We start from the raw sequence: 23,241 nt of genomic DNA on the forward strand, positions 1-23,241 counted from the left end.
GGAAAATTTTATTGGTAGCAGGTTGGTAGCCAGTCAGTGAAATGTATTGTGGGGAACTCAGCTAAATTTATTGTGGGGGAATTAAAGTTGGACTTTGAATACGGATATTTTGGAGCAACAGGGAGAGTGTGTAGAGTAGGTTTAGACAGTATTATGGTAATATATTTGGTTTACTGTGGAATTTTGGTTCAGTGAAATTTATTGTGGGTGGGTGAAGCCCACCACTACTGAAACCATGAGCGATCTCAGCTAACTGGAACATGTGTGTCTATACAGTCAGAAATAATCTAGGTAAAAGTGACCTTTGAAAGGCTTTGATCTTAGAAGAAAATCACATTGAGGTCTGTAATATTATGTATGTCTCTGTCTGAGTTTAAATGGTAATTAATTTATACCATTGGTGTTTGTTATGGTTCATACTGTTATACTGTTGGTCATAGTGCAAATGAGAAAGTAAAGAAGATAATTTAGGTATTTAGACATATAAATGACATTTTAGGACATGGCCATTTAGACATACAAAAAGAAATACAGTTAACCACCTAATTGGGGGGAAAGATTGTGAAGATTGTGCAAAGTGGCATATAGATGGAATGTGCAATAAATGTGTAGTTTAAGAGTTAAGTGTCACGACTAGGACTTAGGCCATTTTGGTAAAAACACATTTATTGGCTTTTACATTTTCAAATGAACAATCCAGTAATTCTAGAAATTGTAGAGGTTGGGGGTGTGGAAGGAGTAAGGATTAGATGCGGGGAGGGGGTGACAGCGCTGTCCAGGGAATACATTGCTGTCATTCTAAAAGCATCTTTTCTAGTTAGAAAACAGCTTCTGTACTGGAATAATTACAAGTAACTATTTTTAACAGCGAATTGGAGTTAGCAAATTGCCCATAGATGTGTATGTGTAAGTGAATGGTGTGTGTGTGTGTGTGTGTGTGTGTGCCCTCTGATGGGTTGGTGCCCTGTCCTAGGTTGTTCCTCATAGCCTCCGGGACAGGCTCCAGACTCCCCTTCAGCCCTGTGTAGAACAAGTGGTTATAGAAAAGGGACGGAGGGATGGTTGTTTTTAATGATACTATTATACATAAACCTAGTTCTGGTTAAAAAAACAGACCTTCTGGAAGGAGTACTGGTTGCAGAGGAGTCCCGTGAGGCTTGGCTAATTTGTCATTAGGCTGTCATGAGTCACAGGATGCAACACAAGCATGAAGGAGTGCTTTGCTTACTAAGTCTTATTTTTTGTGCTAAGATATTAATCCTGAACAGGGTTATTCATACAATCTAGCATGCATCCCCATAAAAATAGCTCTTTCTCACTGACAGATGTTTTTGAATGTTGTAGTAATGTCAGGTTACTTACAGTTGACAACCATCAATCTGTGCTCATGACACTGTGATTTTTAGGTAGGCAGCAAAGGGCAACTCTCCTTTATGCTGATCAGGAAGTTAAAACTGTGGATGTCTGGCACAGTCCTGAACTATTCAGCACATGGCTCCACTATCGGCCTAATAAATGATTAATGTCTTTAGGGCTGGTTCATGCAGTATTGTTGATATTCATTGGAAGGCAGAGGGCCTGGCTGTACCCTGATGATATTAATGGAATGAGACAACATCTGAAGGCACGTACCCATTGTCCTTGTGCAGGGACACTTAAAGATAAGCATTAGCATAGCTTGAAGGTAGCAGAACATTATAGAACGCTGCAGCAAGAAGAGAACCTCATCTGTATATGACAAGTTGTAGCAAAACTGCTTTTTAGCTTACAGAAATCTACTCACATGCAAGTTGCACTAGATTTATTCATTGTTACTCCAGTTGAAGATATCCCCCTAATTTCGTCATTAATCATAAACAGCTCGGTTGCACAGTGACAGTACTCTGCACACGTAAAAGTGCAAGGTGCAGAATTGCAGACATTTTCTTCACTGTGTTTGTCATCTTCCTTAAATTTTAATGGAAGTGAAGGTAGGGAGGATAGGAGGCGTAGAGATCTGCTCTATTGGGACCAATGGTGACAGCAAGGAAAGCAGGGCAGTGCTCCCACTGATGTACGTATGCAGAGCTGTAACTAGGGTACTGTCCATTCAGACTTTGCAGACTTTTGCCTCGTGTTTTGTGGGAGATGCTACTGGGGCTCACCCCAGACTAGGAGCCCCAGGCGGCAGAGAAGGTTCATCACTGTATGGGGGAGATGCCCTAGAAAGTGCCACTCTGCCTACACCCCAGGCTCCCGGCTCAGAAAAGGAGGCTCCGTTCGAGTTCCAGGCTCCCAGCCTAAGAAGGGCTACATCGCATGCACCTGGCCTTGCAGCAGCCATGTTGACTGAACCTCACTCAGGTGTCCTGGCTTTGCCTCCAGGTGTTTTCCGGCTATGCCTTGCTTGTCTCAGCCTCACCCCGTCTCATGATGTCCCACTGGTTCCAGCCCAGTCTTCTAGTTTGCCATTGGCTCCAGTCCAGTCTACTGGTGTCTCACTGGTACTCTCCTTGTCTCCACTCATTTCCCAGACACCCACTTTGTCCTCCTCATACCCTGCTGACCGCAGCCAGGTCAGCGCCTGACTTCCTGGCTGCCGCAAGACCAATGCCCAACTTTCCAGCTACTGCCAGGCTAATGCCCGACTCCCCAGCTGATGCCGGACAGTGTTTGGCTAACCTAGATGATGCCCAGCCGGAGGACTAGGAATGGGACCATCTAGGTATTGCCCTAAGTCCCACACCATGGTCCCCCACTTCAGCCTAATGTTTGCACCAACCTAGTCCTAAGTCCTGGAGCGGTCAACGATACAAACTGGGGCCCAGAAGAGGGACTGACTGAGTCTCCATCTCCAGACACACTGTCCGGGCCAGCCTCCTAGACCCTGGTCGACCTGGCATTATTTCCCTGGATACATTTCCTGCTGTGCCCTTGGGGAGAGAAACTTATGGCACCCTTCAGCTCCTGCCCTGCAGTTCCCTTGGCGCCATCCTGTTCCTGACCTGTAGTCCCTTTGTCACCCTCCTGCTCCTGTCCTGCATGCCACTTGGCGTCTTCGGGTCCAGCAGACCCCTTGACCCCGTGCCCTCCAGTCTGGCTCCGCCTTGCCGGTAAGCGGGCCCAAGAGGATCCGCATCCTAGGGTCGTTTGCCCAGCTTCCTAAGATCCAGAAGATGGCCCTAGTTTTCATTCATTGTGCCTCTGTCCCAGTGTCCTGTCCTGCCTTTTTTTTTTGCCCGTCCTGTATCCTCAGTGGTTCCCTCTTCTTTTCCCACTCCTTTCTATTGCCCCTCTACTTGTCTGCCCTGTTTGGTATGGCCTGTTCTGTTTATCTTTGTCTCAGTTTCTTCTGCTTCCAGGTCCCCATTGATTGTCCTTGGTACCTGATCATTTCCAGTGTCTGGTATGTTTTGTCTATGCGTGATTTTGTCCATGGGTCTCACCTGTTGTCCTGTTGGTCTCTGGTCTGATCCCTGCCTGTTCTGTGCCCCTTATGCCGTTAGTCCTGCCCTGTCCTGTGGTTCAGTCCCTCTAACCTTTTGTGGTGTCTGTCCCACGTGTCCTCTCGGTCCTGCCATGCCCTGTCCTATCTAGTGTCCTGTCTGTTCCTTGCCCTGTGTGTCCATCCTGTCATTTGTCTCTCATGCCTGGAGGGCATGCTTCGGGGAAGGGTGTGTCCTGCCCACCACATCTGCCTGACCCTCCTGTCTCCTCCCTCACCTGGCCCTGATGGGCTACACCTGATGCTTATTGCCTCATGTTGGTCTATGTATTTAAGTACCTGTTTGTCTCATCCTTGTTAGTCCGATCATTAACGTTGCTCCACCTGTCAGCTCATGTTCTTCCCATGTCTAGCCTTCTCAATTGTGATCCCTTCTGGTCCTGTTTATTTCCAGTCCCTGTTTGTTTAGCTGTGTTCAAATAAAACCCCTTGTGTTTCACCCAAAATGCCTGCCTTCAAGTCATTTGTTCTTCTAGCTGTAACAGTAGGTGGTAATACTGCTGTTGCCAAATTGCACATCATGGGCACACCAGGGTTATTTTCATTGATGGACACTAAAACTACAGAAAATATTTTCATAAACTGAAATAAGATACGAAAAACAAAAAAGTACAACTAAACGAAAACTATACATTTCGCTTTTGAAACTAACTGAATAATAAAAGCAAACATCAAAAACTTTATGGTACTTTTTTTAAAATACTTTTCAGCTGAAGTAATGATTTGTTTATCTTTAATGACCATCAGTAATACCTGGAGTACACTTTGCCATTTTTGATGATATTAATACAATGCTCCATGTATTCATATAGGATGCTCTACAGACCACAGATCTAAAATAGCTCTACAACTTTCAGTCTATCAGTAAAAATAAAAAAACTAAAACTGAACCTAAATTTTATAAAAACCTAAATAGAGATATTTAAAAAAATAAAAACCAATAAAACCTCACTGAAAACTAACTGAAATAGAAATGGATTTCAAATGAACATTGAAAATGATATAAAAATAAAAGCTAAAATAAAAAATACTATAATAACACTGGGGCACACCTACTTCATGGGATAAGCAGATGCATCTGGTAAGGGATTAGAGACATTGCACATTCTTTTAATAGTGTTTTTTTTTCAGTGTTATGTATGTGTGGTCAATTTGGGCACATCAGTCTGAATGAGCACCATGTGACTAATCCCAGTGACAGAGAGCCTTTACATGCAAACACAGTACATGGAATATCTGAATGACCAGCCGAACTTCATGTGCAGCAGATGCAAGATAAGCCAGCTTGTGCTGTTGGGGCTGCTTTGTAGGAGTCTTTGAGCTTGTCTGAGAATGGGATGTGGTAGTCTGCTGTTACTGTCTCAGCTTGGGCACCATTGCATTCCTAGTGCTGCCAAGATTACAGCATTGCCTAGAGTAGGCTCACAGAGAGAGCCTTCAACATTCAATCAGATGAACTAGGATGGTTTAATCTGTTTTATTCCCCAAGGTATCAAAATTATCTAGATGCAAGATCCCTTAAAAGCAGCAGAGCATTACAGAACAGCAGAATGTGATCCCTGTGTCTGCTTTCTTGAGCAATAACAAATATGGTAGGCTTCCAAATCTGTTGTTTGTGCTTTGTAACTTATATGATAAGGCACAGTAGTATTTTGTGCACTCAAAGACAAGTATCTGAGCCAACAGCTACAGTATATTGTATCATTGAAGAGATGGTCAGGTCGGGTCAGGCGAGAGGGGTAGATGGAAATGCACACTTACAGCCTGAAAACACTGCTGATATAATTGCTGAAAAATGAAAGAATGATATCTGGGTTACTGCAGCAATTTTTTATTTTAAAAAACATTACAGTTGAGATTTCTTACAACTGGATTCAAGGTGTTTGCTATATCTGTTTTATTGCTCCAGGATCTGACAAGGCATAGAGGCATAAAGCACACCGAAGCGGACCATCACACCCACACTGCCACTGTATTTGTGGGATGTATCAGTGAAGCGAAAGAAAATGAGTATGAATGGTGAAGAGTTTTGTTGGGTGCTTTAAGAACCACATGCGGCTCAGAATCAAAGACAACAGTTGGTGGACTTCAGGTGGAGAAGGGAGCTGCTGACTGCTGTCAGCATCTGGAGAGATTGTAGAGGTGTATAGTCCTATAAGTATCTCAGCATGTACATCAATGACAGGCTGGACTGACAAGACAACACGGAGGGAGTCTATAAAGGAACCTGTTCTGCAGTTTATTATCACAAGTGTTGTTTTCTTCATTGCTGTTTACTGCGGGGTAACATCATGTTGAAGGATCTTGCTAGGCTGAGGTAACACTTGAGGAAAGCTAGCTCCGTCATAGGACTAAGTCTTGATCCCTTGAAACCAGTGGTGGAAAGAAGAATTGTGTGCTGCCTTCTGAACAATGAGCCCTATCCCTTCAACAGAGACCTCATTCAGTTGAAGGGCATCAGTTCAGTGAATCTACCTAAGATGCATGATTGAGTACTTCAAGGGCTCCTTTGTGCCTACTTCCATTTGCTTTAGGTCTGGTATCTGATCTTCCTAATTGGGCATACTTTAGCTGATTACTGAAATAAAAAGCACATATAGGTCTATAGATATTGTAGCATCCCATTGGATTAATCAGATTGTTACACCACTTTTGATAAAACGTCTTCTAAGCAATCAAGAGTGATTGTATTAGGTGTGGCCTCAAAATATGAATTGTGGCTGTACATTACACTGTATCACAGTAAACATTCAATGTAGGTTGGTTTAAGTCACTTTTAGTTTGTCTTTAAGGGAAACTATAAAATGATCATATAGTTGAGTTAGTCCTTCTTAATTTTGTCTTGGGGGTGACTAATCAGAGAAGAGTTTGAGTTCCTGCTTATGACTGTAGCAAACATCGATATTGTGCTGAACGCCAGTGTGTCCTTCCTGGGTTAATATTAAACCAGTTTAACAAGTTAACATAGTCTGGGAGTTATCCTCTATAAACCCACACTCACAGCCTGAATTAACATAACCATAACAATAAATGTTATAAGTTCTCTAATATGGCCCTGTCTGAAACGAAGCTTGAGTATAGTTAAGAATTAAGATGCAAAAGGTTAAACAGATCATTATTTCCTTTTCGTCATATTACAGGACACAGTTGTGAATTACTTGTCAAATCTAGCAAAACCTGTAGATGCTTTTGCATTTCCATTCATTCATTTTCTATACCCGCTTGTAATTTCTAAATTAAATTCGTAAAGCTACACTTCTATACATTCATCACAGTTCCTCTACATTTAGCATTTTAGCATTAAAACCGCCATCACACGAACAGAAAAGCAGAACAGCGCCACGCGCTCGCTACTCATCAGCGGCGTGACGCCACATCCGGTGATCTGCCCCGCTTTTCCGGTCTCAGCCTCGGCAGCCCTGGGCAGCAGCCTGTTCACTCTCCTGCTGCGCTGAGCTGTCATTGTCGCCTACCGCCACGCCGTGTGTTTCCCATTGAAGCGAAGTCTACCTTCTTGTTTTAGAACAACACTGCCGACAGCCCTTTCGTTCACATTATGACTCTGAGGTGATACTTAAAAGTCCGGGTGGTTCTGGGTGAGTGCGTGTCTTTTAGTTTCTGAGGTCGCTGGGTACTGTATGTCTGAGGTGCCCGCTTATCGGCCATGCACGGTGTGTGTCTCTAGCAACTTCTTTGGGATGTGGGCGAAACAAAGGATCGTACAACGCTTAGCTTGTTCCTTTGTTTTTATAAATTCTATTTTGTAAACCGTTTTCATTTAATTGTTCGTTCTGGCAACGTGGTATCTTTACTAGTCCGCCGTGTCGTGTCTCTTTGACATGCTGCGTGCCACCGTAACCGTTTTGGCCTGGATAGCATTGGCATCTAAACAAAGACTATTTTGGTGGTTATCGAACCGGGATGCCGCCTGGGTATCATCGCCGTTTTTGGCATCGCCATACTGTTGTAACGCCCGAGTAGGTGACATCTCCCCAGCACCCAGTATGTCCTCAGCGCATCTGGCTGGCTTCTCGGGAGAGCTTCACGTCTTTCATACTTCTGCTTTTCGGAAGCAGCATGCGCTGGCAGTCTCTTCTCAGCCCTTAGTACAGTTTTAATATGGCTCTTGTATGATGTGTGGATTTACAGGTTCCTTTGCAGATTTTCATAAGGGTCTTATAGTAAGGGTATGCTCTGTGGATTCACCGGTTCCCTGGCTGTTCGCCTGGCTGACACCACCTGTCAGATCCTTGGTTACTGTAAATTACCCTTCGTCAGTGGCCGTTTCTTAGGCTTTTTACAGCATGTTTAAGTTTTTGATGAGTGTCTGTATACTTTTTTGAACTACGAGTCGGCTGCTCTACACGTGGAGTTTATTCTGCTTATTGACTCGCCTACCGAGAGCAAGTTGGGGGAGGCGTAAATAGAATTCCCCCAAAGGGATCAATGACGTATCAAATAATAACAATAATAAGTATAACTACTACTATTATTATTATTATTATTATATAGATTGGGGGGGGGGGGGTCCCTACAATATTCTCTCAACTCATGCAAGTTGCAGTTCATAATTGAATCTGAACTTGTAGATGGCTGCATTTTGTTACTGTTGTTCTGCGCTCATCTTACATTACATATATTGGCATGCCCTTATTTTATTTGAGCCAGGACATGTGTGTTTGCTGGCTGTCTTTTCTGAACTTGAACTTATTATGAGCACTTTTGTAAGCCTAATGTCTTGTCTGTTACTTAGCTTGTTTTTTTTTTTTTACTTAAAAAAAAATATTCACACTTTGCTATAATAAAGTCAGTGTTGTAAGTGGTGCTCTACCAGATTTAATTGCTTGTATTTAGTTGTGGTGCCACTGTTTCACACTCTGTTGTTCTGTTGCCTGAAACCTCCCTGGCTGAGTGGTTTGAATCCCGTCCCTGTTTCTGGAATTTGTGTGTTTTCTTAATGTTTCCATAGATTTCCTCCAGGTACTCTGACTTTCTGTTGTAGTGTGAAAACATGCATTTAGGTTAATTAGTCTTTCTAAGTTGGGTGTGAGCCCTGTGATGGCCTGATGTCCCATCCAGGGTGTTCCCTGCCCTAAGCTTCTCATGATAGCCTACAGGATCACTGTGATACTCCACTGAGTAAGTGCTTATGGAATGTAGCAAGTTCAAAAGCGAACGAGTCCAAAATGAATTCTTTGACATATTAAGTGAAACTGTTTGGGCGTGTGCTTTTTATTTTCCCTCTAATGACAATGAGCAATTGTTATTTCATCTTTTCAGATGGGATTCATTTCATCATTTGCCGGAATAATTATTAGTTTGCTCTAGTGTTGGTTAAGGTCAAGAAATTTTGCCAGATTACTTGTTTTGCACATATAATTAATGCATTTTACGCTTTTAAACAAAAGATGTAGGTAGCTGTAGACTCAAAGTATAAATATTACCATCTGAGCCAAAAGACTTATCCTTATCACATGCAAAATAAATTAAAGGAAATAAGGAGTCAGATTGATGCAATGCTTGGTCTGTCCTACTTTCTGGAACAATCCCCTGTCCTCTCTTACAGGACAGGGGATGTGTATGGAGTTTTAAAAGTCTGTGGTGCTTGTTGAAACATATCCAGCCCTACAGGGAAGCAGGTTCATCTGTGTAATTGTAGATGCCAGGGGGTGAGATCAGCTGCCATTCTCACTGGGTCACTGTAAGATATCAGAAGTAATCAAGGGTAACACTCTCTATCTGATATCCGAAACCTTGTGTATTCTTAGACACTGATTATACACAAAGTATTTATTTGTTCTTTTATATTTCATGTTGTTTTTTGCTCAGATCTACTTTGAAAAGTTGAAAGATTTTGTGAGATCCTCCTTGGTAAATGAGTAGTGTCCAGGTGGACCATTGTTAATGTTTGGATGGAAGTTTGTTCAGAATATCAGCTTAAATTGTTTATGTGAGAAGTTGGGTTTAGTTGTCCAGGTATTTTGCTAAGGTTTTTTTTCCAGTTTTTGATGATTTAATCTCTTATTTATGGAATATTGTTTTGAATTGTACTTTGGCTCAGGGGTTTTCAACAGTTCTTAAACCAAGCACCCTCAAATGAGAATGGTCCAGAGACATGTACTGCTCTTATAAGTAACTCAGAGCTAAGGGGTGGGGGGTTATTTCTTTCAGACTGACTTTTTGAGCTTGAAATGAACATTTGTTGGGACGCATACCCTTCAGTGTTTAGTTGTGACACTTATCATTTGTACTTCAGTTAGTAGATATTTACCATGGTACCCACTCCACTTTTAAGAATTATGTGGCATATGCAAGACTATGTTTGAGACTTAAACATTAACTTCTCCTTGAACTTTGGGACCGCTTTACGTGGAAGTATGAACAGATGAGCACCTTTTTCTTTCTTTGATGGACTGATATTTGACTCTTGCCCAGTGCCTGGGATGATGTGCTAGGCCAGTTGAAATAACAGGCTGTTAATAATCTATCAAAAATAGCTTAACCACATAAACATTCTAACCTTAGAGCTAAATCATGCAAATCAATGATCATGTCTTGAAAATGCATTACACTGGTCAACAGTGAAAAAAAGGTCTAACTTTTTATAGCTGATCTAGGATAATTTTAATGCGCTAAATCCAAAAATCACATTGGTTTTGCGCTACCAGGTCAACTTTTTGATCTATTGTCGAAATTAAATAAACTGATGCCATGCAAAGCATTACGTAAACTACATTGTGTGCGTGCGTGTGTGTTTCTCATTTATAGGCCTATACTTAAAATTTTGTTGCTGCATATTACAAATATTGTTATTTAGAGTTTCAAAGTTTAATGAGATGGCATCATTAAGAAGATCTTGCAGAAATAAGCCTGATGTCTTTTGTTACATTTGCGGCGAATACATTCTGACTAGAGACATCCCTGCCGCTGGACATTCCAGAACTTCAAGGAAAAGGAAATTTAAGCCCCAAGTTTTGAACAGTGATGATTGAACATACAATTTGCATATATAAAGTTAATTTTGTGGTAAATTAAAATTTTTCGACACAGAAAATCGCACTATTTTAAAATCAACTTAGCTGAAAAACCTGACCTGATCTACAAAAACTGATGCCATATTCGTGTTCTGTGGGCCAGAAATATGTAAAATCAGCAGAAATATATTAGACAACTCACAAAAAAATTTTTTTGTAACCCAGTGTTATCATTCATGTTCAACAGTATTTTCTGCCACACTGTTCTTTTCTCTAAGTCTGATTTGGAGGATATTTCCCGTGAAGTGTACCTATTCAGAAGTAGCCATTGTGTTAAGCAGCAATGTGAGCAACAGACTTTGCAACGAGGACTTGTTTGGTCTGTGTCCGACGGTGCAAAACTGAACCATTGCCATGTTGTTTGTGAATCCGCTAGAGTGTTTGGGTGCTCCACGCTAATTAACCCGTGAAGAACGGTGCATCACATTAGTTCCGCTTTTGGCGCTCGCGTGTAAAATAAGTAATAAAATCGATTTTCATAAAAACACATCGTCCTGAACCGTAAATTCGAATTAATCGATAAAATCGATTTATCGCCCACCTCTATTCTACATAGCGCCAGATCACAACAGAAGTCATTTAAGGCTACCTTTCCTATAGAACAGGTCTATATCTTGTCCTTTTATTAAACAAACTAAATAGCCTTATGTTATTTATCTCATTTACAGGTCATCACTGTAGTATTCGCACACAACCAGACGCGTTTTAAAACGAAATTTGCCGCCTGCCGTTCAGGGGTTTTTCCTCACCAGTCGTCTTATTTCCAGCGTTCAGTCATTAAAGTCTTTGGAGTTTCACAAGAGCGCAAGGCGCCGCATTTTTAGCGTAAAATGCGGAAAAGGCTTTTTCTCCGCAATAAATGTTTACTTTGTCCGTAATAAATGCAGACATGCTCGAATGCTCTCTCCCCGTCACATATGTATGTGTATCGACATTAAATAACATAGAATTATTTAATAATATTTTATAAAAAAGATTGTATTTTTCATGACATTGATTCAGCTGCTATAAAAAAAATTTTTAATTAGGGCTGTGCGATATGGCATAAAATATTACGGTATAATTTGAACTATAGACGGTAGACGGTATATATTGCGGTATATGATTTCATCTGTAAATTTCAATATAACTGTTTTTGAAAGGGTAACATATGTCCATAGCAAAGGCATTGCAGCAGGAAGTTGTATAATGAACTGTTAACACATTTCAAAGTAGTCATGAACGTAGAATATTTATTGTGCAAATCTGCAATTATAGAAAAAATATGAAAACATTTCAAGTAATTTCCCTGGTTTTATCTTATATTAAAAACACAGGTCTGTTTTGTAAACTATAGGTAAGCAGAAAACAAGACACAGAACTAGACTAGTGTCATAACTCCATCTATATTAGTATGACCATCTTTCCCATAAAGGTCCTGCCAAGAAGAGTTTTGGTGAAACGGGTGAAAAATATTCTACTGTGTCGGATACGGGTTAGGGTTGGGACGGATCGGACGCAGGAGAGCTAAATTGCGGTTTTCAAAACATCATGTGGCAACAAAAAATACCCTAAGGCTGTATTTTAGTGACAAGATCCCTGCATTCAAGATGGTAAAACGTAAAATCCATATCAGTTTATGCCTGCACGCGCATTCCCGGAAATCTCTCCCACTTTCATTTTCAAAAAACGCATGCTATCTCCTCCAGTTCGAAATGGATGCTGAAGTAGTCAGCTGAGGCCATCAACTGTGGACGATATCCTTTTTTTTTCTAGTCTTCGCCTTCGCGTAGGAATTCTAATCGGGTAATAGAAGGAAAATGGACAATGCACGTAGGTAGCCTATAAAACCCAATACTGTGCAGGGTAGCCTAATGTACATTTTATATAATATTAGTTTTATTGACACATTTAAATGTAAGCTGGTAAGGCTATGTTTGGGCATGGCAATATCAAACATTATTTGAGTTTGGAGGTAGGCTACTACCTTTTGTTTTGCTTATTATTAGGCTGTTATTAAGCAACATTTACATTTGGCAATGCCTTTTCAACTGATGTTGCACATGTTTATTGTTGTGGCAATTAACTTTTGTCTAATTTTGGCTGTCTGATTTTCATTCGGGTGCAGGTCGGGTGTCGGCAGGGGCGGATTAAGGTGCACAGAGGCCCCTAGGCTACAGTAGTCTGTGGGCCCCCCAACCCCGCCCCCCTCCGCGCCAATGGGGGCCACCTTGCAGGCTGGCACATGTGGGGCCCCTAGGCTTAAGCCATATCTAGCCTGTGCGTTAATCCGCCCCTGGGTGTCGGTATTTATTTATAGCAGATTGGGTGCGGAATTTTATTTTATTTCTGTCGGATAACGGTTCGGATACGGATTTAAGTATGACGGGTACGGGCGGGTGCGGTTTGTCAAAATCAGACCCGTGCAGGACTCTGCTGCCGGGTGCAGCAATAATCATATAAACAATTTTCATATAAATCATATAAATAATAAATTATTTATTTGACGCGACTTCATTATGTCATTTTTGCGGGCGAGGAGCAGAAATTTCTGTGGTAGGGCGGTATAATCAAAATCTCTCCCGTTGGCCAAATTTATATCGTATACCGCTTATACCGTTTATACCGCACAGTACTACTCAATGCCGCATACATTTTTTTTTTCCATGTGAGTTGCTGGAAACAAAGTTTGGGTTATTAAAACATGCTGGAAATCAAATCACCCCCCCCCCCACCCCGATTAATAATCGATTAAGCGAAAAATTAAAATAAAATAACAATAATCGACAGATTAATCGATTATCAAAATAATCGTTAGTTGCAGCCCTAAATATCTTACAATTAGCATTGACTCAAATATTTATTTGAACTAACATTTATTTTTTTTTATCATGAAGGTGAATTGCCCGTATAATTCTTATAAATTCAAGAAAAGTTAAAAATATTTTATTTAAAAAAAAATCTAGCAATTTTTAATTGCTATATTTTTGTAGTGTTGCCCCATTGAAACTATACTGTCAGTGAGAAATGTTTGGCACAGTACCCCACACCATACTCCTCACAGTAATGTGAGCCTTAAGCCTAAACTTAGGTTATCCAGATTACTAGGACCTGAGCAAAACTGCTTTCCATAATGGTTTCTATCTTGTTGAGATTTCTGCTGTCGTACCTGTGACTGTGCCTCATTGGTTTATCATTGGAGCTGTATTGGCCATAATCCACCTATAATTAGAAGAAGCATATGCAGCTGAGTCACAGATTGCTGTGAAGAGGAAGGGCAAACCCTCGTCAGTGAGGTCAATGGCTAATGGGGGAATAAGTGATGCAAGCACTCTTTATTTCAGAAATATTTAGCGTGCTATCAGCACTTAAGTGTTTATGCTTACCTTTTGTCAGACAATATTAGGCTATAGGTTGCCCATTTTGACCTCTTGACCTTTCTCTAGGCTAACTGGTAGTTCTTGAGGCCCTTGGATGTTGGCTTTTGTAGGGCGGGAGCCCACTTTCCCGAGGCTGTGAGGCTTTGCCTGGGCTTCTTTTCACATATCTACTTAAAGGCAGTGGCCTGCTACAGAACGTCTGCTGTTCAGAGTCCGGGTGAGAAAAGTCCCCACACAACGTGAGGTGCCTCACCAGTCAGATGGACTGCCTGTGGTTTACCTCCAACAAGGCCTTGTTAAACCTGCCTCAGCCAGAGCTGAAGCATGATGAAATGTTCTTTTTTCAAAATAGGAACGACTGTGAATTTTGGGGTGATGATGTGAAGCAGAAAGCCACGCTCCAGCCAAGAGTCCAAGCTGCTGTTTGCATTAACAATGAACCATGAAATAAGAGGGACAGAGCTCTTACAACTGATTTTTTTTTTTAGGTGAACTCTGTTGATACGCAACACTGCTGACAAATTTTGTTTTGCTTATTTTGAAGACAGTGTTACGATCAAGTAGGAGGTCCTAGGTAGACAAGCATTTTTAGACTGGTTATGCAACCAGAGCCTCTCAGGTCCTCAAGACCGCAGGTCACGTTACCCAGTACCATGAGAGATCAGATGCATCCTCAGTGCGCTTAAACAGTCAGCTGTCAGCTAGAGACAGGTGTTAACTAATAGGCCTTTTCAGTTTCCTTCTGTCTTTCACGGACATTGTACAATGATCCCTGATGGTGTCAGTGCATCTCTGCAGAAGTCATGTTAAATTATGTCTAGGGCTGTCAAAATTAACGGGTTAATGCGGATTAATCCATCATCATGATTAATCTGATTAAAATTTTTTACGCAGTTAACCCATCTGCAGCGTAGAATGTCTCTGTCAACCCATTTCGGGCAGTTTTGGTGCGTTCCATTCGCCCTGGGAACTCATATTCCGAGTCGTATTTCGGAGTTTTGAAGCCTGAAGTGAAAACATGCGCGCTCCCGTTTCTCGGAGATCCGAGAAATATCTCGGAGCAGTACAGAGGATCCCGAGTTCAGAATCTGAGATGGCTGCGCCTCTTATCAACAGAAGGGAAAGTTGTAGTTTTATACTGTTTAAGCAGTACTTCTCATTTGTGACTCATTAAATCAGTCGCACACACTATACCGTCCAACTTATCTGTGGATGTGTTGCTACGGAGTTTTATATGTAAAGCACCGCGCGTAATGTGTTATCAACTGATATTGCTAACAATAGCAATTAACCGGGGTAGAATTGGATTTTTAGTCGGATTATTTGTCGAATTTACGGTAGTTTGGGCTAATTGTAAGTGAACGAAGATAAAGACCATTTAAACTGAGGTATCTTAAATACGACAAGTTGTCCGGCTAAGCAAAAAATCTTGCTTTTTTATATGGGTCCATGGTATTGCACTTCTGTGGCAGATGGAATGCATCTGACTCGTGTTCAAGATGTTCAATAAACATCTTAAGTGCATTTATATTCCCTTTTATTTGAGTCTGTTTGCTCATGCAAAATGAATTGTGATTAATATAGATTAAAAATGAATGATATTTAATTGTGATTAATCTAAATTAATCCACAGCAACCCTGTGATTAATCTGATTAAAAATTTGAATCGTTTGACAGCACTAATTATGTCAAATTTAAATTTGAGATTCACAGCAGATACTTAGGGTGTGTCCGAAATCGCGCACTTGCGCCAGTGCACTGAGATGTAGTGCGCACTGCGCACTTCCTTCTGTAGTGCACACTACCATGAGTAAGTGCTGTCCTAAATGCACGTACTAATATTTTGCACGTACCGGAAGTGACGGACTAGCATTTGATCGCGATTCTCCAGCGCGCCAAAATATCTGCCGTGTTTTGTTTACAATGAATTTCCTTGTGGCTTTATTTGCGTGTATATAACCTATCTACTACCGCCTAACCGGCTAAAAAACTGCTAAAATTTACGTGTGCAAACTCTTCTAAGTCGATATAATCGCAAACTCAAATTATCTATAACTGTCGTCAGAGAGTGACAGGCTGCACTCTGCAGTATACATCAGTAAAATAATTTTATTAACGTTACTTAGATTTATATGAAGCAGTTGCCTCCGCTTGGGCTTACGTGTCTGTGTTGTTGTACGCCTTAATTTAACAATAAAGGCCCAATCCCAAACTATACCCTCGACACTCTGCCTTCATTTCGAGTCACACTCCCGCCGAGTCACCCTCACAACACGCCCTATGCACTTAAACTGAAGGAAATTGTCACAAGAAAGATTTGAGACAGACTTGCCCTCGCAGCGCCTTTTTACAGTCTTCTTTACCGGAAAGAGGAAATGCATTACGTAGTGATTTGACCAAATGGATCCATCAAGAAGCTGTATTGTATTTTCTTTAATGACATATCAGTTATTTTAAAAAAGCACAAAGTTTAACTAATACGAGAAAACGACGGCTACGTCGTCTTATTGCACTGAGTAATTTTAAAGTATGTACAGTGTCATATTCACGATTGTACAATTTATACCATAGCTAACTTAGTTTACACGCATAAAACATTACGCATTACTTCTGTACCAAATACCAGATCAGATCTGTAGAGGAAAAAAAACAGGCAAATATGAAACATAAATTGTTATTGCTGGTGTGATGTTGATCGAGTTTGCGTACTAATGTTTCTTCGCGTGGTTTCTAGTTTGAAAAGTACACAAAAATCTCTCGTAATCGGATCACGATAAAATCTATCTGTACTGACCAGCTACAAATAACTGCTTTCCTAATTTTTTTCTGCAGCGATGAATTATAACATGCAACATAGACTTTCTATGTGTATTTCACAGTGCTGTTAGAATCCAATTATTAAAATTTTTTTTCTTTTTTTTTTTAATGAACTTTATTTAGAACAATGACAATGACAATCTCAGACAGACAAGCGAAACAGTGTCTTACATCACATTATGTCACACCTCCTTTATCTTTTACCTTAATTTAAAGAAAATACATCATTGCAACGGTGAAGTTGGTATTTAACAATCAAACCAACAATAATTTTAACTAAACATATATATTAAAGAGAAAAAAAAATAAAAAATAGAGGACAAAAAACAAAAGCAGGAAAAAAAGGGAGACAAGGGGGGATCATGAAAGCTTTAGAGGTGAAGTTTTATAAACAAGATATATAACTTAAATAAATAAGGTGGCTAAGAAAAATCAAGCTCCTCTAAAAATTTATGCAATTTAATTGCTTGGGGCTTATTTATTAAGTTCAGAGATGTACACAACAGGGATAGCTCGTTTTTAAGAGCAGGCCATGAAGGGGAATCCAATTATTAAATTATCGCGCGGTTCTATTTCCTGTGCGCTAGGAATTGTGGGATATGGAAGTGGTAGTGGAATCGCGCGAGCCACCATCGTTGCTGACTCGCTGAAGGAGGGCATAATCGACCACTCCCCCTTAGCCCTTGCTGCTTTGAGACACACAATTTTGGCTTAGTTGTCAGTGTGAACGCACTACGCCCTAAAATCTCGCACTAAAAGTGCGCAAGTGTGCGATTTCGGACTCACCCTTAGTTTGTGATCTCATTTTGAAGCTTTTTGCTACCTTCCAGGGTCTTGGCTGACATCTTACAGGGTTGTGGATTGTGATTAATATTGGCAAAGACCTGTATGTACCATTGAGTCACTGAGGTGCTGGACACAGGACACTCTGCAGGATCCAAATTGCACAATCAGCCTTGGGCCTCTCCTGGTAGATATTTCTGAATTTATTTGGAACCTCTTGTCAAAGGGTTCTTTCTTTGTCATGCAGTCGATACATCTTGCATGAAATGTGTTTGAGTCAATGGGGCATTTGGCTTCATTATCCGTTATATTGGGATTTTACTGTAGGCCTAATTCTCTTCTTTTCAGTTACTTTGGCAATATTGTCTTTTTATTCATTTTTAATAGTAATTTAAAAATTTTCAATTTAAATTATATTTCCAAAGCTAGTTCTGGAAATAGTAGTCGTCATGAAAAATAACCCTGTACCATGCATTGATCACTAACTTCTACTGTGCTACTGCTAACAGCATTGTAAGGAATTGTGGTTTTGATACACACTTCAGATAAGTAATGATATCTCAGCAACAACTCAAAAACCAAAGACCAAATTTTCTGGAGATGTTCATGATATTATGATCTAGCTTTAGTAAATGATCAATTTTGAATGATAGGTTTTTTTGTTATTGAATTTTTACTATTGTAATTGGTTATTACATAGTAATTATTCATATGGGGATGGCATATTATTTGTTCAATCTATAGAGCTGGACAGTAGCTTTAAAACAATATAAGGACCACTTCTGTGCAGCTTACATTAAGGTAAATATAACTAAAGTCATAGACCCCCCAAAAAAGTTTAAAATTTGTTTGCTTAAATCTCCCTCAATATTGATCCCAGACACGCCCAATTTCAGTTTCATGAGTTACTCATGTGACCAAATCAGCATGCCAAGTTTCATTAAAATCCGTGACTATGAGGTCCGAAAGTGTGATGATTTGACATGGAATGACCCGTGTTCAGATATGTTCTGGTTTGTTGTTCTTAAACACATCGCACATTGTTCCATCCCTTATCCCCCTCTATGGTCTTACTAAGTGAGATTTTTCTCAAGCTTGACATAAAAACATTTTGCAGTTTATGAAGGTCTTAGCTGCTGATCATTTTTTCTTCAGCTTTTTTTTTGTTTTGGATCGCCATCCTAAGTCAAATCAGGCAGACATCTTTCCATCCGTCCCAATAACTCATACCTCACTGCCAGACAAAATGATGATTTAAAAGCCACTAGTGCAGTGAGGATAACTTCAAGATGTTTTCAACTGATGCTTCTGAAAGCGTTGTCACAGCAAATGCATACATGTGGTCAGAAAATTGGCTGAGCTCTGTCATTCTCTGTTAGAGGAATTCACCAATTCTTCTCATGCAAATCACAAGACTGCTTGCAATATCTCAGGTTTTTTTAAGAGTTTGAGACTGATCTCTTTTTTTTTGTTAAGAAAGATGTATGTCATGCTTAAAATGTGCTGATGTGTCTTTATTACAAGACTGGAGTTGGCTACATGATCCTTGAAGCCGCTGTACTACATACATTTTTGCCGTATTTTTTACTAAATTAATCTTCACTAGCATTCCATGCTCCTAATCCAGGTTCATGTGGCCTCACTTAAGGATCTGTGCCATTTGATCTTGAGTCTTTGTGTTTCCTGTTTTTTTAAAATATAATCTTCCTTCATACTCTGATTGAACTCCTGCTGGTGTACATGGTCTCATATAGTAGATTAATGGATAATATCCCAGACTGCTTATGTAGCACACAGTGGGAAATCTCAGTCAGGCTTTTTTATTTTATAATTTTTTTAACTCATGGCACATGTACATGACTGAAGTGCTGCTAAAAAATATGTTACATACTGGATTTTAGTTACTAGATGAAATTTTAAATGTAATTTTATCACTGAAAATCTCAAGTATCAGTCTGGCCTGTTTCTGTTTCCTGTGGATATTTTAAATGGTTTTGCTAAATGCCACTTACATTCTTTCACACTATGCATAACCCTCCAGCATGAAATCACCTACAAGGACAAAGACCCTGGGTCGGGGGGGGGGGGGGTTAAAGATCAGGGGCGGGATAAACACAAGACCCCTGAGTGGCGTTTTGGACCAGTGCCAATGGTTGGAGTGACATAGAGTTTGGGAACAAAAGGCCTTGTTATAATGGACTAGGAAGTGATAAGGAAAGCGTATTGAGCTGAAAGTACTGCTCTGACAAACCACTTTTCCTCCAGAGGTTTTCCGTGAATTATCGCTGACGCCATGAGGTCATACTTATTGTTACCAAGCTGGATCACAGCTTTGATGAGGCATGTCGCCTTTTGTCCTGTCTTGGGTAAGAGCTGCTGCAAGTTGCTGAGTAGAATGTTTCTAAGCAGGAATCACTTTCTTCTGATGAAGGGGGATGGCTTGCCAATTAATAAAATAAATAAATACATAAGTGTGTGTATACCCATGCACATGACAATGTTGGCCATTCCAGCCTTTATCGGTTGTGTTTAATATGGGAGCTTTTCCATTGCACCACGCACCATACTTTTTTTGTACGGTACTTTTGGTACCTTCCCTTTTCCACTGACTACCAGTACCAAAAGTGCCAAATCAGCTGGGGTACTTTTTTAGTGCTTTCTTTGTTGATTGGTTATACAAATAGCCTGCCTCTGAAACCATATTATTATATTATTATACTGGTTGCATGGACAAATGAAGTGACCCAAGACCAAAGTTTAAATTGTGATCTGATCAGCTGTTTCTGCTTGTTCTCCTCTGTATTTCGTCCGCGTTTCAGTTTGTTTCCCCAGTCCGGTCATTGTATTGTCCGTCTGCGTTTTCCTGCCTTACTTGTAATTAACCCCGTATTCCCCAATACCCTGACGTCTGCGCCTTTGTCTCCATTCTGTCCCTGCTCGGCACGACAATATTATTATAATTAAATGTATTAATGGTTTATTATTAATATTAAAATAATGAATAAAAAATCTTTATATTTAAATGTATTTTATTATATAATAATAATTACTGTTATTGTCTCTCATTGTCTAAATGTATTTTACTGTCTAAATATATGTATTCAGCTAGTGTAAACATGCACGATGCTATCACAGCGAATGCGAGGCTGAGACTGAAGCGTTACCCTTTGTTTCCGCTGAGAGACGTGCCACGTGACTCATTTCCCCGCGCGTACAAGTTATCTTAGGTCGACGTTCACGGTTTGACTTCTGAGATTCAGATCGAGCTCTAGGTAATTTTTTTTCGAACTGGTTGGTTACCTTAGTTCGAGAACTGAGGTACCACTGTATATACTAGATAATCTTGAAAAAGAATAACCATTAAAATTTCGAAACTTGCTTCTTTTTTTTTTTTTTAGTAAAAATGTTTTAGCGAGACCTAAACTCCCAGCACTATAATGTCCATATAGAACTGAAAGTAAGAAAAAGCCTGATCTTAATCCAGCTGACTAGCGATGTAAGAATTGCTTCTGCATAACATGCAATGTTCATATTAATATCGTACATCCAGCCCTATAATATACTATAACCATTTTTCAAATTCAGTACAAATTACCCTACCTCGCACTATGATTCAGTTCACCGATACCAATTTTCATGCCAGTGGAAAACCAACAGTACTTTTGGTATTTTCTTATCCAAAGTACGGTACCTGGTGCTGTGAAAAGCACCCTATTATGTAGCTACAATTTCTGTTTTGTATTTCTTGGTTTGGCACTATGCTGTGCAGTCTGTTCTTCTATCACACATTTAACCCCCAACTCCTTTTCTGAAATTGCATCCAGTAAATCATGACTGTGAATATGTATGAAGTTTCACATTGATCGGTAGATAAACAGCTGGGACCTCTCTTTGAGAGTCTTTCTCTGTGGTGTATTTTTGGAAACAATACTTCGTATCTCAAAGCTGTTTTCAGCCTTAAACTTCAGGCCACAGTCATAGTTTCAATCCATTTTCGTGCTTGAATGACTGCACAAAATGTTTATGCCTAAGTCCAGCTAACAAATGATTATAATTATGTATGGATATATGCGTCTGAAACATCTCCCCATCGCCTTTTTTTGAACTTAGTTTAAAAAGGGCCCATTTTGAACATATCCTGTTATTACAGTGGTTCTGGTGTCCACTGTCTGCCTTTTTGTTTTGAGAGGCCTGTTTCATATTTTCTGTAATCATACATCCTCCCAGAGAAATAGTGGCTGCATTTATCTACTCGCTACGCAAAAGTGCAATACTTCAACCTCACTTTAAGCTTCAAAGGCTTCTACCCTGAGTCATTCACATTGCAGCAAGTGCTGTACTGGACGCAGGGCCTTTGGCATGTCTTTGTCTTTGTTATTGAATCTGCATTTGGATTCCTAACCTGGATGATGAACGTGAGTGTGTCGTTATTGTGACGAGCTCCTTGTTCGGCCTTGTCTCTCCTGCGTGAGTCACAACTGCAATTTGGGGCAATGATACAGTGTGATACCCGCTTCCTAAAGTGCTGCCGTGGCTCGTGCCTCTGTCAGGCTCTCTTTCCAGCTGTCCTTCGTCAGTGTTATTAATGACACATTCACGGGATGTGGGTGGCTCAGCTGAAAAGATTTTAATGGCTGTTTTACTCATGAAGGCTTCCCCTTCCTGCTGTGTTCAGGAATCCAGGTTGGTGTTGTGAGGGAAACGACTACAGTGGGAGAGAGGGGGTTGCCCTGGACCTCTGTGCCCTGGGTCCAAAGGTAAGGACTGAGCTCCTCACCTACACTTGTATCTAGGGCTGGGTGATATAGTTGAAAAATGTGCCATGATAAAATGTTTTATTTTAGTGAATTTAACCACTTTTCTTTTGGATTAAGTTGAATTTAGCCACTTTATTTATCAAGACACACAGGCGATAATTTTAATGTCAATGCAACAATGAAAAAGACAAATTAAATAAGGATAAAGCACTGATCTCACATTGATATACATTAAATAAAGAAAGCATCAACTTTGAGGAAAACTGACCTAACATCAGGAAGATGCAGTAAATAAACATTCAAGAAACTCTTGAACTTGGTAAATAAAATGTTACAAATGTATGCAAATATAAGTGATTTAAATGTAGAAAATCAAAGCAAACTTTTAGATCAACCTATATCTGTTAGATGTGACAAACAATACAAAACCTCAAAAACTCAGTAAACAAATTGAGAAAATATAAATTGTGATGTGAAATTGATTCAGAATTGGTTATGCTTCCTAACTGGACAGATAAATAGCCTAAAAGTTTCATTGATGTTTTACTGTGATTAAGTGTTCCCCTAATTTTCTTTTGTGGCAGCAATGGGAAGGGTAGAAACAGATAATATTTGACCTTCTGAATGTGGGATCTGTGCTTTCTGGGATTATCACTCCCTGGTATGGCAGCTGCAGTGCCCTGCAAAGGGTGATACAGTGATACAGTGCACCGAGCGAATCACCGAGACAGAACTGCCTCACCCTGCAGTTCAAAAACACTCACCTCCCATGCCATAAACTGTTTAGGAAGGCGCCTCCAGAGCCTTATGGCCAGGACTGAGGGTGTAATCAAGCACACATGATCTGGTTGCCTTGTGCTCTGTGGGAGCATGATTGCCCCCACCCCCCGCACTTCCCCGCTGGTCTGCACTCACTTTGCACTGAACAATCCTGGACTTGGCACACTTAGGTGACAAATAAAAATCTCCAACATCTTGAATGTGATAAGTCACAAAGTATTTTATGG

The 23,241-nt window shown here is 40.3% G+C and overlaps 1 protein-coding gene across 5 annotated transcripts in view; it reads left to right on the forward strand.

Moving 5' to 3' along the window:
- The first annotated feature begins 6,862 nt into the window (after positions 1-6,862).
- atp13a3 (ATPase 13A3) overlaps positions 6,863-23,241 on the forward strand; it is a 57,126-nt gene continuing 40,747 nt past the window's right edge. For 3 of the 5 annotated variants that reach the window (XM_072699827.1, XM_072699831.1, XM_072699830.1), the window contains exons 1-2: positions 6,863-7,080; positions 22,153-22,234. The gene's annotated coding sequence lies outside the window, so the exon portion shown is untranslated. The remainder of the gene's footprint in view (positions 7,081-22,152; positions 22,235-23,241) is intronic. The other 2 variants (XM_072699828.1, XM_023819954.2) reach the window with 2 other exon arrangements.

Source organism: Paramormyrops kingsleyae, chromosome 15 (genome assembly GCF_048594095.1).
Source record: "Paramormyrops kingsleyae isolate MSU_618 chromosome 15, PKINGS_0.4, whole genome shotgun sequence".
In the NCBI taxonomy this organism is placed as follows: Eukaryota; Metazoa; Chordata; class Actinopteri; order Osteoglossiformes; family Mormyridae; genus Paramormyrops; species Paramormyrops kingsleyae.